General features: G+C 39.2%; 1 long non-coding RNA gene across 2 annotated transcripts in view; it reads right to left on the bottom strand.

The window, feature by feature from the left end:
• Positions 1 to 8452: 8452 nt before the first annotated feature.
• Positions 8453 to 13075, bottom strand: part of LOC117247433 (uncharacterized) — a 100923-nt gene continuing 96300 nt past the window's right edge. For both annotated transcript variants that reach the window (XR_013492268.1, XR_004500824.2), the window contains exons 3-4: positions 8803 to 8909; positions 8453 to 8673 (exon numbers count right to left, since the gene is read on the bottom strand). This is a non-coding gene — a long non-coding RNA (uncharacterized LOC117247433). The remainder of the gene's footprint in view (positions 8674 to 8802; positions 8910 to 13075) is intronic.

The following is a 13075-nucleotide window of genomic DNA, read 5'->3' as shown; positions in this document are numbered from 1 at the left end:
CAATTAGTACTTACACAATAAGAGGGAAACCTATCAGCAAACCCAAAAGAGCAGAGACTGATTGGAGAATTTATTTTTGTCATTAGAGGCTGGCAAATTAAATCAGTGCTTTAGACTGGTCCTTCTGAGCACCTCGGAACCCAGCTCTCATTCAACAGACAACATCTAAAGGTCTAATCATGCCAGTCCCACAGCCTGCAGTCAGGGAGAGCCACTCCGTTCACATGGTTTTTAAACTGCATCTGTGACACTAGAATCCCCAGGGCGTGCTCTCCACAGATGCTGCTGCCAGACTAGCTCTCCCATCTACTTCCCCTACTTGGAAGGAAGAGATATGCAAAGAAAAAAGAACAGCCTTCTTTATATCCTTGACAGCTCATTACCACAGAAACAACCCTGGCCTGGCATCACTGGCCAGCCCCCCTCACTGGAGGAAACAGACAATAAAAAAGGGGGTGCTGAGGAGAAATGAGAGTGCAGTATTACATACACTAACTGGACCTTTAATTAAAAGATGCTTAGCTGCAGAATGTGGAGGTCTGCTATATTTTGAGCCCCATCAGCTTCCACTAGTGCGGCATTAACATACAAATACTGTAAAGGCCAAACCAGGTGCCACAGAGTGTCTGACATAATAGATAAACATGACAAGTTTGGCATGAGCAGCTTCACTTTGTAGGTCCTATCACAATTTGGCGCATTCACCATTTAAAATGTGTTTGTTCTTGGTTCAGGAATGGAAATAAACTAACAAGGGAACAGGGTAGACAGGTGGGAAAGTCTTAACTGGATTCAGTCCTTGCATAGTGAAAGAGCTTTTTTTTTTTTTATAACACAAGCAGAGAACTTTAACCTTGACTGTATCTGGCCAAACAATGAAAAATCTGTTTAATTATCCATGTTCAAGTCAAGCCAATAAGTACTGTGAAATCTGCAATAACAACTGTAATCCCTTCAGTTTGTGGTAAACTGCCATGAATGTTTTAGGATGGAAAAGGGTCAGATTTTAAAACTCAAAAAAAAAGGCAATGTTCCTTACAATTTATATGTGTTCTCACTAATGTTGGGTTTATTGCTGATTTTGCCCGTCCCTTACAGTTTACGAGATTGAGCAGCTTTGATTTTATGCAAACCGGCTGAAGCTGTGGCCTACATTAGCAACCTGTGCTTGTGGTGATACAACACTTAATCCAACTTGTACTGCACTGGTAATAAGCAATATGACAATGTGATAAACATAATATTGTGTTTGCTTATAAACAGACTAACAGAGCCACTAGCGCAACAAGCCATGTGCAATTTACTGCCGAGCCCAGCACCGGAAACATGAAGGAGATCAAACCTCAATAGAGGTTAGAGGATGGATGAGCAACCAAGCTGTGTTGTTTACAAGAATGTTCATGTATTTTTTTGGGTAATGAGACATGACCTGGCAGAGTTGGTCTGCACTAATATGGCAACATTTTGGATTTAAAGCTCAGTTGTTGTAAGTGGCCGTGAGTGACGGGGTGCACCGTTTTGAATAGAGCTTTTGTCAGACAGCCTGTTTATATTTATTCCTGTCGCATGCTTTGAAAGAGCCGCTATGGACAAGGCAGGGTTGATTCATGAAGTTGAAATTAGGAATTATCCGTACGTGCCTCCTTATCTAACCACAAAAACCAAAATAAGGTGGCAGCTGGCTGGAGGGACATTGCCAGCAGGCTGAAAGTTTCTGATAAATGACGTTAATAACAACCTACTTGCTGTTAGCCATATCATATGTCACTCCCAGTAAGTTTCCCATTACAAAGTGTATGTTTCCTTTTAAAAAGTACAACCCCTGGAAGATAGCATATACTCACCCAATTTTTTCGTGGTCACATTTCCAGTCAAGCACACAGCTGATTAGTACCTGGTATGTTTTCATGATGTAATATAAGTGCATATTTAATGGATATCATGTGGACAGAGAGCTCCAGTGTTATGTGACACGGCATAGTCCAACACTTGTTTGCTTTTGGGACATTGTGATATTATGTTCAACTCAGGAGCAGCTGCTGAATCAAGTGCGACACCTAGTGGTAAAAATCAGTATATCAATCCAGTTCGGTGTTAAATTTAATATCAAACCGGTTTGATTTTTTTCTTTTTTTTTTTTACACCAGCCCAACACTGGTGAGAAAGGGTGTATATTGTGGATCAGTGGGTGTGGCAGCAATCGCTTCACAGTGTGTGATAAGGACACTTTTTGTACTCAGATGAGTGTGGAAAAAGAGTGATGCAGAGTCCAGCTCTACAGCTCAGACTGTTTACCCAGATGCAGATCAAAGCTGATATAAAATAATAGTGTGTGTGTGTGTGTAAAATAAGCCGAATAAAAAGTGCTATGCAAAAGGTCCACCCCAGTTTGTGTGTGTGTTTAGGTGAAGTCCAGGCATCATCTGCTCATCTGCATGTCTCAGTCACTGCTGTGTTTGGGGGCGCGGCCGGTGATTCCACGCTGAGTGCACATGCACAGAGCATGATCATCCACAGGAGATTGGGGGAGAAAACATGCACAGAGACATGGTCTTTTTTACTAGACTGTTGAATTGTTTATGGTTGACTCCCTTTGCAGTTGACTGGAGTTATATAGCTGCAGTCTGTCCTGGAAGTGTATTTGTACTTCCTCTTTGAATGACAGTGAGCTGTTCTTTAAGGTTTTAAGGTCTGTTCAATAACTGTTAGCTTATAGTTCTTTTCTAAATCATGTCCACCTATGACCTCCTTCATAGATGGTTTTAAGACTCATAGGTAGATATTTTGTCCACCTAAATTGATTCCTCTGACTTTGTGTGAGACTGGAGATGGATTGGAGATGTTACTGGCCTTGGGTAATGTGGACTTGATGCGACATGCTTGAAGTTATTTTGAAGCAAACATTGGAAGATCTGCAAAGAATTTTTGTTTGTTGGTGGACTCTGCCAGAATCCATCTAGACTTCAGAAAACAGTCCTGTCTGCTAGTTTTGGAAGTAGGTCAGTTTTTTAAGACCAACACATGTGAAGAGTCTCCTCATAGCTTAGAGTAAGGAACCACGGGTGTTCCATTTGGTTTGTTCAGTAACATTTTAAATGATGCTTATTAAAAGAAATCTCTGTTTCTTCCTCCACCTTTAGTGGCAAAGGGACGGTGATGTGTTACTGCTGTACATTACAGCATGGGTGAAGTATGCTCAGCTGACATGGTGAGTTGATAAATTGATGGTGCATGAATTCACACTGGCCACATGGAGAAGTAGAGCAACATTAACTCATCTAATAGAGAAAAAAAAGGAATAGAAAAAAAATTATGACTATGGTGGTCTGTTCAAATTCCTGCCTGACTTCCTGTATATTTGGCGTGGCAATTAAAATTGATAAAGTATTGAAAATACAGCCATTATGAAAAATTATACATATGTTCCAATTTAATTATAAATAACTCATAGGCCACTTTAATTACAAGTCACACAAATGTTTGAGGTTACTAATCTGTCAAAAGCATTTTCTATGCAAACCTTATAAAAATAACCAAATAACCAACCAATGAGATTTTTTTTCTATGTAAATCAGTTTTATGCACAGATTACATTATCAATGTTTTTTACTCCATCAGCTTTTGAGTTTTGTGTTTAATCTAAAATTGATCCAAATATTTTTTGCCAACCAGCCCCTTTTTGCTGCTGTTTATTTCTCACTGCCTAGCTAGCAAACCTTCGGTCCTCATCTTCAGGATCTATAGGCTGACCTAATGTTCCTGTGCTTACACCTCCAGTAGATAAGTTGAAACACCTTATGATAAACAAGCTAAATTATTCTGTTCAACTCATCTTGATTTATCAGAGCAGTGATTATAGTCTGACTTTTTTTTTAAGCTACGGTGTATATTGAATACAGAGCATAAGGGGGAAGCATAAGGGGTAGGAAAAGAAGGTCCCGGCAGAGGTGACCGCATACTTAACTCTAAAGCTGAGCAGACAACTGAGAGAATGCAGAATCCCTCCCCCTAAACCCTGACAGATGACACACCCCTCACAGTGCATCAGTCAGTGAGAGGGTTGTCTGAAAACTTGGAAAGAAGATTTCCCCAACTCCCGCTAGGTAAACAGGAGACTAGACAGGAAAACAAGACCATAGCAGGACATCACACACTGCAGAAGTGTGCAGTGGCACAGGATACACACCATAAGTAAAGAAATAGCACCACTTCTGCTTCCAGCAAAGGCTGAGGGACAGAGAGGCTTGATTGCAGCTCATTCCAGCCCCCATATAGTCAACCTACCTGCTCTGCTCCCATTTGGTTATTAATTGTAAGCAGTAGAAATTACAATGTGAGAGGAAAATTTAAAATAAAATGGAAAAAAAAAAAAATCACTTCGTCCCTACGAGCTAGGTGTATTTGTCTTATACTAGATAGATAGATAGATAGATAGATAGATAGGACAAATCATATGCAAAGAGTGCACTGTGTCTGTGCCACAAAGCAACACAACTGATATGTTAAATTACCTGAAAAAATCTCAACTGCAGGACAATGACTGCATGAAGGCCAATAAGAATAGTATCGCTAACGTTACCTCATTGAATTCCCGTCCTTGTCCAGCATCAACTCAGACATCCATGAGAGCAACCATGCAGCACATCACAACACCATGACCACTGTAAAAAATCATACAGCAGCGGAGTGTTATTTTGATGCAAATATTACTACATTAGCAGGAATTTAGCACAACATGGAAGTGACATCAGTGCTCTGCTTATTTCCATGTGAAAGTGCAATAAATATATTTTGTCCCTAAAAACAATAAATAATCATGATCTCAGTATTGATCAAAATAATTCTGATGACTTTGGCCATAATCATTCAGCCGTAACTCCATAGTGAACTGCTAGTGAAAAAGGGGGTTGGTTTGGGTAAAAGAACAATAGCCAGCTGTAACTGGATGGATGAAGGGCAACCAGTTGGGATGTAGAATGTTGTAGAAGTAGAGCAATCTGGATCTCATAGCTATGATGATGGCTGCAAGTTGATTCAAATGCTGGAAGAGGTAGAAAACATCCAGAACATTATTGAAGAGAGGGTTGAGGAGAGTGCCGAGGAAACTCTTCACAGTCACAGTTTATTATGATAGTCATGTTCAGTCAAACTCCATGGCAGCAACAGCTGACAGGGCAGAAACGCAGCTAGGGCAACACTGCAGGTCAGGGAGTCAGATGACCTCAAAGAAGAGGTCCAGAGAGAGAGTTGCAAGAGAGCTGATGAACAAGGTCCTGCTGTTGCCAGTCAGGAAGATCCAAAGCAATACTGGAAGGAGATCTAACAGAATCTAATACATTTTGTTCATGAACTGAGTCTTCAAGATGCATAATGTTAATTTATGCCATGCACATCTAGCACATCTATGTCACATCATAATTTAAGCAGCAAAATGAGGCCATGTGCATGTGTGTGATGTCTGTTGAATGTTTCATCTGCATTTTGAGTCAGTTAGACCTGAATTTTGAACGTCTGTTATTAGCTCATTTCTGAGACAACATGCATTCAAAGAGCAGAGTGCTTATCTACCACAGATTAGATGCTGAGTTTCTACATCAACAGGCAACATTCCCAATATGTTTAAGTGAGCAGAGTGTTGAGGCCTGATTTTAAACAGTATTTCATCATTTTTGTGTGTTTGTTGTCACCAACTCAACTACAGAGAGTCCTGCCGTTGGCTAGCACTGTCAGCAATGTGATGCACGCCTTCACCCTTCATATTCCAAAACTCCCACCCATATTTATGAGCCAAATGTCATGAACTTGTGTCTGAATTTCACTTCACGGGGCGTCAAAATCTCTAATGTTGGCAGGAAGCTTTAATTGCCAAAGGGTTACGTTTAGTAAATAGCAGCAGCAAACATCTGACCCTCTAATTTTAATTAGCTTCAGCTTAGAGCTGGGCTTTCCTCTATCTTGTATGTGTCATTACGTGTTCTTTATAAACTGTCTGAAAGTGCCTTACTTGAAAGATAGTACATTTTAATGTCATGTCCAGCTCAGTGAAGATCAAATTGACCTATAGTATTTAATAAAAACTCAAACAGGAAGTTGTTGGGTATTTGTCTAGTATGTTTCATGCTCACAGTGCCTTCCTAAAATTAGCTCTGATCTGCAAATTGACAAGATGGATGTAGTGAACTGGATGTCTGATGTCTAATGGTTCAATCCTACATCTTCGATATTTTGTGCAGACTAGTTATCTATAAAAAAAAAAATAAATAAAAAAAAAAAATCAGGATTAACTACTATCTCCCAACTTTTACATAAACAGATGGCTTTTTCTATTCAAGTTCAGTCCATGTGGGCCTTTGCACAGCTCCTGTTGCTGTGAATTATTTAAGTTGCATACAGTATATGGCCGTCTTGAGTAGCAATGAAATTCAACTTTATATTTCAGTCACCTGTAACATGTTAGCATCAGCTTATTTGCTACTGGGGGCCTCTGTGCAGACCCAAACAAGCTTCCAGCTCCTTAAGTTACCTTACCTATACAGAATGCAGTATCTAAATTTAAATTCACGTTTGCCTTTACACAAACGATCATAGAGCTATACTACTGTCCATTTTTACACTGCTTCGGATACCATATCATACATTCACTAGATCGAGATGACCAAAAATGTACTTTTTTTTTTTTTTAAATACTTAATTTAACTAGAGATGCACAATATGGATGTTTTCCAGTGGATACTGATAGCCGATAACTAACTAGTTTTCATGGCAGATACCAATACAATAACCAAAATTTCACATTGTTGTATTTTAAAAGCGAGCTTATAACTTGTAGTGCATGCACACCTGAGGGTAAGAAAGGCTAAGATGAAGTGATAAAAAGGGGATAATTTAATATTCCATGGGTCAGACCTAACCTAATCTAACTGACATCACTACTGTTAGCACAACAAAAACAAAAAACAGTTCTGACTCTTCAAATGTTTTTATTTTTCATCAAAAAAGCTATGCCTTGGTGTTTTGCCTAAGGTTTCAAATTATATGCTTTGATATAATCTGTCAAATCAGACATGTGGACGTATTATATACAAGTAAATGAAGTGAGTGCATCACTCAATATTAACACTTTCCCCGCTAGAGTTTTATTTCTCAGTTGCCAGCCACCGGCAGCATTTTTGAGCATAATCACTAATCTTTCAAGACCCGCAGAATAATTTGCTTTTATGAATATGTAAACAGTATAAACATGAAACGAAACACTAGACCTTCTGTTTTTAAACATAAAAAAACATTTTATTCTATCTTATTCCATTCTTTTTATCAACACTTGAATTTGTGCATTTTCATTAAAAAAAAAAAATTTCGGACAAAAAGTTGCATTTTTTTCAAAAAATGTCATTTCCAAGTAAAAAAAAAAATCAATTTCACATGAACATTTTTTGCTTTTTTCCTCATTTCCTTATGTCAGTTTGAATTGTATAAATAAAAAAATAAGGAAAATAATATTCTGTTTGAGGTATAGTGGAGTGCATCGTCATGTTCAGTGTTCTGTTGTCTCCCTCTTCTCTGTGGTCGTCTTGTCTTTGTGTCAGTGTCACCATCATGATGATCCTGTTTCATCCAACCAATCTCATTTGCGTCTCTGTCAAAATCGGATTCAGAATGTTGATCAAAACAGGAACTGTAAGAGTCTGTCAATCTAACATCTCCGTGGCTTGCGCAACCATAAACTTTTCCGTCGCTGCCAGCATTTTTGTATGGTTTACAAGCTGCTGTATCTTTATAAACAACATTTTCTTCCAGTTTCCAGAGGATCCTCTTCTTAGTTTTTTTTTTTTGTTTTTTTGGACTCAGCAGTGTTGTTCTGTTCCTCAAGATCTGTGACAGCGCCCCCCATCTTATGCCAGTGAAAATACGGATTGACGGAATATCTCGTCAATGGCGGGGAAGCGTTCTGTCATAAATGATGGAAAATCTTGTCAATGGCGGGGATCTTGTTAAAATAAAGGCTTTGTGTTTTCCATACATTGATTAATTTGTGACAACCTGCCACAATTTCAACAAATTTTCTTATTTTGTTTTCTACTTATAAAAAAAGGTAGGTCTGATTTTATTGTAGAGCTGCAAGCAGGGCTAACTGTTAGCATCAAACAACTAACATTACATTGTGGTTATTAACAGGTTTATTACACAGCCAATGTTACCTACTAGTTATTATCGGGTTTAACAACAGAGTCAAGCCGTTTCGGTGTCAGTGGTGTTCATGGGGACCGTTTAACAGCTCTGTGCTGGCTGTTAGTTGCTGCTGCTGTGTTACTTCGAGCCAGACGACAGTTAGATTGGTAGACGCTGAACTCACCATTTTCCGGGAAGGCAGATTCCATGCCTTTGCTCTTCTTCTTGTCTTGTATTGGCAGTGTAGATGTTGCATCAGTTAAGTCAAAGCAGTTTCGCTTTGTATTATCAGTTCTATTTATTGGCAAAAATGTTATCATTGGAACAATGAATAATAATGTAAATTTCCTATTATGTGCTCATAAGTTATCAGCCCGACATGTATCGTGTATCCCTAAAAATGTCACTGCATCTGGAACTATCACGTGTGACACCTGAGACAGCTGCATGTTGGTCAGCCATCAATTTATTTGTAGGGGGATCATAAAACTCCCCAGAGTTTAACTGTAAAAATAAGAAGACAGAGTGAAATTTGTTCATAAAAAAGGACTTTCTACAAGCATCATTACACAAGGTATACACATTTATCCTTAACTTCATGAGGTAAATTACGGGGCAAAACTAAAAGCAGACCTTTGAATTGTGCCATTCAGTTGTTCCATATGGAGCTCAGCTTGGGAATGTCAGGCGGAACACAGGCTCTGTTCAATGGACTGCAGCTTACATCGGCCGTAGTTGACCTTTAAATTCAGCAAAGCAATAGTTACATAGTGGAAATGGACAATACCTTTTCTGCTCTGCCTTGTTATGAAAGTCTCGGCTCTGGTCTGTTAACAGGTTTTTAGGATGCAACACATTCTTAAAAGAAATCGAGTGCATAATTTCTCATCTCTTCTGTTCTGTTGTTAGCTGTTTAGTGTTTTAGCCTCTGTTCGTTTGATGAAACACTCATCTTGTTAAGGTATTGGTTGCCACCTTTCTCTCCTAGTCATTTTACCAACCAGGTCCCTTTACATGTGTTAGAGAGGTTCTGTTACACAGAATAAAACTGATTGACAGTTGACAAAATGTCTCTTTGTTTCTTTTACCTGCAGTAGATAATATTCTGTTTTCTTTAATATCAGTTCTCATTCAAACACTACATTCAAAATTATGATGAAAATATTAAGGCAACACAATCACCTTTTGATCAGCGAACAGAGTAGAGGCTTTTGAGTGTATCAACAATTATCATAATAAAGAAGCTAAAATCAAATAACTATTCTCTTTAGTGTGTCATAATTGGACCGTCTTCTGACATTTGCCAAAAAATACATATTACATTTTTTTTTTTTAAGAATAAACTAGTGAACTGTTATTGAATGTGAAGTATTTGACCTCATTACTTTGAAGATACCAACTCATCCACTTGTGAATGTCAGCTCCCATACAAGGGAAAAGATAATGGCCTGCTATTGCACTGCAGGCCTTCCCAGAAACAGCCGCCAAAACGACTGCAATGAAACTTTTTGTCTGCAGACCACTTTGACAGGACTTATTCTGATTGTGCACATGCACAGGTCTCCTTTTGGTATTATATTGGATATATTAGAATATTGGGGGCACATCCATGGCAGAGAATTACTGCTTTTCAAAGTACTGTCTATTTGACAAACCCTTGTCCTTTCCCCTGTACATGTAAACCCTTTTCTTTATTTCAAATCTTTCCTTGCTTGTTGACACGTAGGGATACAGGATAGTTTTGAGTCCAGCACCTCTCACATTATTCTGGGATCCATTTTGCCAGTGTGAACAGCCTGACTACTCCTCAACCTGCCACCCTTTACCTCTTATCTCGCCTCTTATCTCCCTTCTCACTATCTCTGTCTCTGTCTCCTCTGCCTGTCACAAAATCACACACTAAAAAAAAAAAAACTCCACTCACTCAAAGACACTCACCCTCTATGACTCATTAACCATCTATCACTCTCTCTCACTATCACAGTTAGTGTTATGTCTGTAAATTGCAGTAGTTTCAAGTGTTGCACTCAGCAGATAGCAGGCCAGGGAGTTCATAACTGGTTTGAAAGTAGACCAACATTACTAAATTTCACAAAAGGGCACTGAATTTGATTACAAAATGTGTGCCACAAGCCAGGACAGCCCATCAATAACTGGACTACAGCATGATTAATATTGCTATTTGAGTGGTTAGGGGCATGGCAACATTGTTTTAAGGCATCATTCAGGTTCTCCTCAGGGATCGCTGCTCCACCTGTTGAGTGTCAAACTGGAAAAACAATTTTAGCTTGAAAAGTAAATGTGGAAAAAAACAGCTGCAAGCTAAAATACTTTTAATTTTTGTAGCAGCTGATAAGTTCTACTGCTATTAATTTTCCTTCTTTCCAGCCAAGAGTTGCTGTTGTTTCTAAACGTGGCTCACGATCCCTTTTGGAGCTGCATCCATCACAAACCATCACATTCCATAAACTGTATAAAAGGAGTGGATGTAGCCTTTGTGACATCACCCATTGGACTCTCGTTTTGAAACCTCAACTTTGATTGTCACCATCTTGGTTTTCTGAAGCCAGAAGTGACCATATATTGACAAAAGGGTGAGGAGAGAGAGAGAGAGTCAGAGGACACGATACAAGCCCACCTGTACTGGCAAGATAACTACACCTGGCTGTAGGGTACACCATGCAAAGTCCCTACTAACAAAACGTTAAACCCTAAGTTATCAACAAATGCTTGTGCTGGACAGCTAGCTTGATTAGTAAGGTGCATCCATAATTCACAGTAACTGTGAATTTGCAATGTGTAATTTCGGCTACCGAAAAACAGGCTTAAAACAAATCTGATTCCTTCAAGTGTAGTACAACTGAACACTGAACAAGAAATTTTTAGGCAACCAAAATGTACCAATTAACTTTCATAAACTGAAAACATGAAAGGACAAAAACACAAACAACACCCACAAACAAGTTCACGGTTATTTACATGTACATAGTGCCAAACATATGCATTGCTAAGTCTTTATCCCGATTTACAGGTCGCTGTGGTAGCCACTTGTCAATCACAAGGTAGCCACACCCTAAAGCATACCCTGCTTTATCATCTGTTTTTACTCACCAAGACATAAAGAGGATTTAAAGCTAGCAATTGAGACCATAAACTCATTAGGAAAATGTTTACTCAGGTAGTAAGTCAAGTGATAAGTAATGTCATTTTTTCATCAGCCCCTTTTACACAACCTGTTCATGGTGGGACTGTTGCAACATTATTCCACTTCACTGTTCTGTATAAAAAGTACAGACATGGCATGGAGGGGGCAATGTTGCTACACCGCTAACCCAGCACTGGAGGTATGCACACAGCCAAATTCACATCAGTGTAAAAGGGACAGCTTGCATGGCAGGACATCACGCGCACAGACACATCAGACGTCCATGCTGCTGTGTTACATGTCACCCCCTCTATACTACCGGAACGCTGGGCTGGCATGAAAACTAATATCACACACTTGTTTGGCTTCATGTAAAAAAGCAAAGCTGGTGTAATGGCAGATCTTTTTGACGGCAGTATGCTGGAATCTCTGTCTATAAAGGGCAAGAGACTTCCTTACAATTATGCTTCTTTTTGCAACCAGTGGAGTCGCCCCCTGCTGGCCATCAGAAAGAATACAGGTTCAATGCACTTCCTTTTTTTTTTTTAAGATATTTTTTGGGCCATTTTGCCTTTAATGGACAGGACAGGTAAGCGTGAAGGGGGGGGGAGAGAGAGAGGGGATGACATGCAGTAAAGGGCCACAGGCTGGATTCGAACCCAGGCCGCTGCAGCAGCAGCCTTGTACATGGGGCGCGTGCTCTACCACTAAGCCACCGACATCCCGAGCTTCAATGCACTTCTACATTAACTTCACTGTTCAGCCCTGAAAGGCTATATCCACTTCTTGTATACAGTCTATGGTTGATCCCAGCACATGGGCAGGTTTTATTAAGTTACTTAATGCTGAGATGACTAGCATTATGTTGCTTTCATATGCCTGCAGGACATTACAGAATAATGCCTCAAGCTCTGGGGAACAACACTAATAAGAGCAGAACAGGATAGACATAAATTAGAACGTGTGACTTAGTCCGTTTTTCCCAGTATAGACTTTATTTTGGCAGCCAACCCAAAGAGATGTACTACCAACCATTTTTTCATTTGTTTGTTTGTTTTACATATTTTTTCCTGCCTGAAAATGCAATTGAAAGTGCAAATTCATGGAGTCAGAATGGGGAATTTATGCAAATGTTGTGTTCTTTTGCAACTCTGTTTGCAATAAAACCAACTTGTCCACCATATTTGAATTGTGACAACATGTTTACTGGATATGTGTAACTTGATCTTATGGAAGTAAAACAACAGTCTCTGTGCTGTCCTTAGCTGGTCAGTCTTTGGACAGGTCTTACTTTACCTGACATCTTTTCATATTGTCGGAACCAGACAGCCATTTTCATAAACATATGCAGCAATTACAAAATCCATTAATATCCATCATGTTCTGTCATAAATCATATAGCTGGGCAGCCAGTCTGACTGTAATTATTGCTGAGCAAGAAGCAGAAGTCTGTGATTAGGTTTAGTCATTATTTCCCTCCATGTGATTAATCTCAGCTTTGAAATAATAAATGGGGAAAATGAACCAGTTTTATGTCAATGCGTTTGTAATTGTGAATTTGAGCGTGACATATTATGAAGCCAAGTTTTGACAGGAATCTGTTTCTGTCAGTCTCTTCGCTCCCACTCCTCTATGTCTGTGACAAATACAATGATCAATGCTTTGCCATGTTGTTGTTTGTATCAGAGCATCTAAAAATATCATGAAACCTACAAATGTCAACTTGAAATCCAACCATTTCCCTGGGTCTCTGTTCACTTT

Source organism: Epinephelus lanceolatus, chromosome 11 (genome assembly GCF_041903045.1).
Source record: "Epinephelus lanceolatus isolate andai-2023 chromosome 11, ASM4190304v1, whole genome shotgun sequence".
Taxonomy (NCBI): Eukaryota; Metazoa; Chordata; class Actinopteri; order Perciformes; family Serranidae; genus Epinephelus; species Epinephelus lanceolatus.
This window is presented reverse-complemented; position numbering and strand designations above follow the sequence as displayed.